Here is a 5487-nt window from a genome sequence, read left to right on the forward strand (position 1 = left end):
ACTTAACAACAAAAAAAAACATTTAACAACATGGTGAATCAGAAAATGGCGTTTGTGGAAGATTTTTTAAAAAAAGAAGAACTTCAAAATAAATGTATATAGGTTTTTTTTAAATAGTTTTTTTTTATTGATTATTAGAATATATTAAAAATAGTTGTTTTTATCAGCACTTGCAATCATAACACCAGACATTAAGAATAAGAGGGTACCTAGTTAACCATTCCGACTGGGTCTAAGCTGGGATGGACCTGGGATTACTAGGATTGGGTTCGGGCTCAGAATCGATTAGGGTGTCAGATGGGTCTCATATGGTGTAAAGGTATTGCCGCAAATTGAATCTGGGTTTCAACAAGGATTTTCATGGAACTTCCGTGAAAGGTTTAAAGCTGGTTTGAAGGCGGGACGCGTGTGGTATAATGGTAGCGCGTTTTCTGTAAAATAAAATCTCACATTCGCCTATATCATCACATCCACCATAGAAAAACTGAAAACGAGAATGCGCTTTCAAGTTATTGGACTTAGAAACGTGCGAAAAATTATTATTGCGATTAGCTTTTCATTTTTATGCTCGATAAGAGTGGATGCAGTAACTTAAGAGTTGTATTTACAATAGTTTAGTTAACTGATCTTTCTTTCGCTCCTTGAGTTCTTGTTGTTGTTGTAATTTTTATTTTTTTATATTATGTATTTCTTTTTTTGTAGTTTTTGGCATTTTGTATTTCTCGCTCAGTTTGGTCAACTACTAATCAATTTCTGATGGCAAGTTATGGCAAATTGTCTCTGACCGATTTTAATACGAGAGCGGAATTCTTTATGAGTTTTCCCTTCGGTACGATCTCGATATAGGTCGTAATAGGCTGGAGGATAATATTTCGTTACGATAAAGCGAATAAGTTCAGCTACATGCTTTTCTCTTCTTTTTTTTAAAGAGTCCAGTTTTAATTTAGTAAGTAGACCACTACTTAGGACAAAAGGTTCTATAGAATTTCTTATAAACTTTTGAAACATATGGCCTATAGAAATTCTATAGAATTCTAAAAAACTTTTATAAAACCTCTGTTACTTATTAAAAAATTCCTTAACAACTTTTTTTTTTTTTTTTTAACTAAAAAGACTTTTATAGCAATTTCAAAAGAAACTGTTAGACATTCTATAGACATTCTACAGAAATTCTATGGAATTTCTACAGACCATATGTTTCAAAAGTTTATATAAATTCTATAGAACTTTTTTTCCTAAGTAGTGGCCGAATGAGCATCTCGATTTGCTCCGCAAATAAATCGCGAAGCAATTTTTGAAATATGTCTAGTTTCTTTAACTGTGATGGTGATGCAGATAAGAGAATTACACTTTAATACCCAAGCTGAGATCTTACTAATGATATACACGGTAATCTCAGAAGGTCCCGAGGTAGGTACCGACTAGCTCTTGAAAGGACTCCAAAGACATTTTTTTTAACATTATTTATATGATGACCAAAGGTAAGATGCCAATCAAGGATTACTCCTAATAATTTAACTGATTTGACTGGATTGATTCTACAAAGCCGTCTACTACAATGAGTAAATTATCCGGAAGTTTCTTTTCATTCTTCTTAAATATTTTAAACTGTGTCTGTGACAAATTTATCATGAGCCTATGAGACCGTGCAGAAGTCTTTGGTTTTATAGAAAAGCAACGAGGTTCATTAAAAACGTTTTATTAATAATATACTTCAAATGAAGTTAGCATTAAATGGTAATATAATTTAAATTCATACCTATAAAACTTTATTCCTGATATTTTGCGTGATAACAGTGTAAAAGATTACAAATGAACGTTGTGATATTCTAGATACCAAACACAAATAATTTGCAATATTTTTAAAATCAATTATGGAGATGCAAAACTCTAAAAGCCTGCAGGAGGATGAAGTGGTTTTTCCAGCAAGAATTCTAGCTCTATTTTACGATATGTGTATATAGATTACACAGGTATTATAGATAACAAATACAAATAGTTTGCAATAATCTAAATGTCTTACAAAATTGCGCTTCACCTTCGGAAAGATGGGTTAATGAGAAGCTATTCATTTTTTCAAAAGAAAATGACTTGAAGCTTAAATCTAAAACATAATTACAAAAACTTGTTTAAGTTATTTGAATGAGTTCGAAAACGATCAAACATTAAATAAAATGATTTAGCCTCCCCATTCACAAGATCTCTCTCCGATCGAGGATTGCGTTATCGCGTTATAAGTATAACAAAACTAAAATCAGGAAACCGGGAAGCGGTGGAAAAGCCTGATTTACTGATAAAAATAATAAATTTGTCTAATCGATTTATCAATAGGTTTAACTCAAACACAACATGATTTATCTACAAAGTTTCGATTCAGAAGATCTAAACAAAGTAAATAAAGTATTGTTCATAATTTAACTTGAAGTAATACTAGCTGTGCAGACCCGTAATACCATAAGTTATGGCTTATCTGTTTCACACCTACCATTTAATCAGGATGTCTGCCTACTTTATGTTCTATTTTCATGATCATCGAGTTCTTTTCCCTGATTATAGTTACGAAAACTTTGCTTTAAAATAAAATAGATTTCAACTCTCTTAAGAAACACTTTTCAGTTGCAAATATAAAGATATCAATAAACTCTGCCTTAAAATCTATGGAGTGGAGGTTATAAAGCAATGACTCTTTTTATTTTACATTATTTGAATAAGAAGTTCTTACCTTAATTGAAATGAATTCGTTTACTTTTCGTAAACTGTTGACTAATGATTAATATAGTAAAATTCAAATCATGAAAACTTACTATATCAAAACCATATTTCAACAGTAGAAAAACTAAAAGAAAACAAATTAAAAATTAGAAATAAACTTCGACATCTTTTTGTTTAAACTATATAAGATATCCTTACCACTTTACAGTAACAAAGGTAAAACTAGTATAAAAATGAATATAATAAAAATAGCTTACATTTGCAAGTCAAAAAAGTAATTGAAAACCAATGTAAAATAAAGAGAGAAACATGGGATTAAAAGAAATAATTGAGAGTTTTTTTTACAATGGAAAAAAAAACTTTTGAATTTTTTTCGAGTAGAGAAGTTGGAGCTGTATTTCAATATTGAAAATTTTTTTTTTCTTGCTTCACTCATATTTGGTGAGAACAAAATATGTAAATTGACGAGTAATTAAAAAAAACACAGTTTAGCAGTTTTCGGTATAATAAATATTTTGATACACTGATAGCCTTTTCTTCTGAAATCACATGAATACTGCAGTTGATAAACCATTGGTTGGAACAAAATGACACAAAAACATTTAAAAGGACAACTTCAATGACATGAAATTCACAAGTTCACTTTGCAGAGTGAAAACAGGAGTGGGTTCTAAAGCATTGACATGCGGAAATCTCAAGATATCTTGTCGATATCTCAAGATATCGAGACTTGGTAGATAAACAAATATGACAGCTCATTTGAGCAGCAACCATGATAACATTTGTAAATTAAAAAATTTATGCAACTTTGCCATTAAAGGATAGAGGCTGAAGATTGGCACGTTTTTGTCAAGATAAAAATGATAGTTATTAAAAGAAACAGTCTAAATATGACAGTTATCCAATACCTTATAATGACGAATAAGAGATTTATATTGGTAAAGAATGGAATCATTAGTAAAAGTAAATTAGTAAAAGGTAAAGTAAACTGAGCTGATGGTTATCTACGAAATTATCTACAAATATCAATCAAAAGAAAACTGTTAAATGAGATTTTAATTTTATAAAATTAAAATCTCATTTAATATTCATTAACGATAGTTTATATAATATTTAATCTGTGTCTTTCTGATTAAGGAGAACACATTCCCAATATAATACAGATGTCTTTTGAATGTTTCACGCTAATCTAAAAGAATCTATTTTAATTTGACTACAAATGTCCTTTATAACAGATGTCATCATGGGGGTACTTGGACCCAAATTTGAGACATGTTTGATGTTTGTGGTTCTCTCCCATATCTAAGTTATTAATAGGCTTAGGTATTAGCAATGATGATTGTAGAGAGAAAAATATTTTGGGGAGCTTCAGTCCCCTTTTTTTGAGTGGTTAAGGTTGCATTCAAGTAGCTACTGTTGTGGGGCTACTTGAACCCATAGTGTGAAAAGTATATAACCTTTTGAGGTTTCCAGCAAATTTCTCAGATAGCTGATGATGTCTTTTAATAAAGGATTTTACTTATTCACACCTGGGAAATTTTCATTGAACATCACCCTCCAGTCGATCCAGATAGGATTTCAAAATATGTTGAAAAAAATCAAATGAGGTCAGTAGGTAGCCAAAAGATGAAACCATATTCAAAGGATCACACAATCTTCTCCAAACGTGAAGAAAAATTCTTAAATGTTCTTCAGCAAATCGTTGACTCATTGCTCCATATTCAATATTATTACAGGCTTGCTCTAAATTTTGATCTGTATAGTCTTTGTAAGCTCTAGATCCCAATTTCCTTTTATACTTGCGAACCATTTTGGTAGAACCAGTTATGATAGTACGTAGTATACATAAAAATGTGTTTAATAATAGCTTTAACCAACCATCAATATTATTTAGGTATACATTTTATAACCTAACAGATAATAAAATCATGGTTATTGCAACAGATATATCAGCTCCTTTTAAATATACTATTACACTTGGGGTTTAACGTTAAAAACATAAACTGCTACAATGACATCTGGGTTCAAGTAGCCCCAATTTTGCACTTTAAACATAAATACAAAACTTTTTAATAAAATAACAAAAACAAGACAGTTATAAATTATTATAACTGATACATTTTGCAGCAACTGATACTTCTTTTAAGAAATGTTGTCAAATAATTTTTATCTTTGTTGGTCTGAAATGAATGTCTGAACAGACAAAAGTTTTACACAAAATAGCTACCATTATTGTAGTTTCCATCACAAGAATTATATTGTTAATCACTTCTTGCAAAAAAAAACTAACTTTTTTCTCTTTTTTTAATGTTACTTAATTCAAGTAAGTGTATAATTAACTTATTTACTTTCTCACCAAAAACTTTTATAAAAAATAAACAAACAAAAAAACATTTTTTTTTTGGCGGTTTAAGTAACTCTGGGTAGCTTATGTAGCCCCAGATGACAGTATTCATAATAACATGCCTTTTATTTTATTAATCAGTTTCACTCCCAATAAAACTGCAGCAGCCACTATTATGTTTGGATTTACTAAATTTTTTTAGAATTTAGATTTAGAAAACAAAGAATAGAGATAAAGAGCAAGGAAAAGTTGTAGGTCGAATGAGTCAGGAAAACATGAGATGTCTCATGAGATATTATATCTCTACATATATATCTCTAATCTTAATTCTCTATATATCTCTTATATATCTTATATATCTATATTCTGTGAAAAAGTGAGATGATTCTGTATACATCTCCAAAGATGAGAGAGAAAATGGCAAGCATGAT

The sequence above is a fragment of the Hydra vulgaris genome, chromosome 11 (assembly GCF_038396675.1).
Source record: "Hydra vulgaris chromosome 11, alternate assembly HydraT2T_AEP".
Lineage (NCBI taxonomy): Eukaryota > Metazoa > Cnidaria > Hydrozoa > Anthoathecata > Hydridae > Hydra > Hydra vulgaris.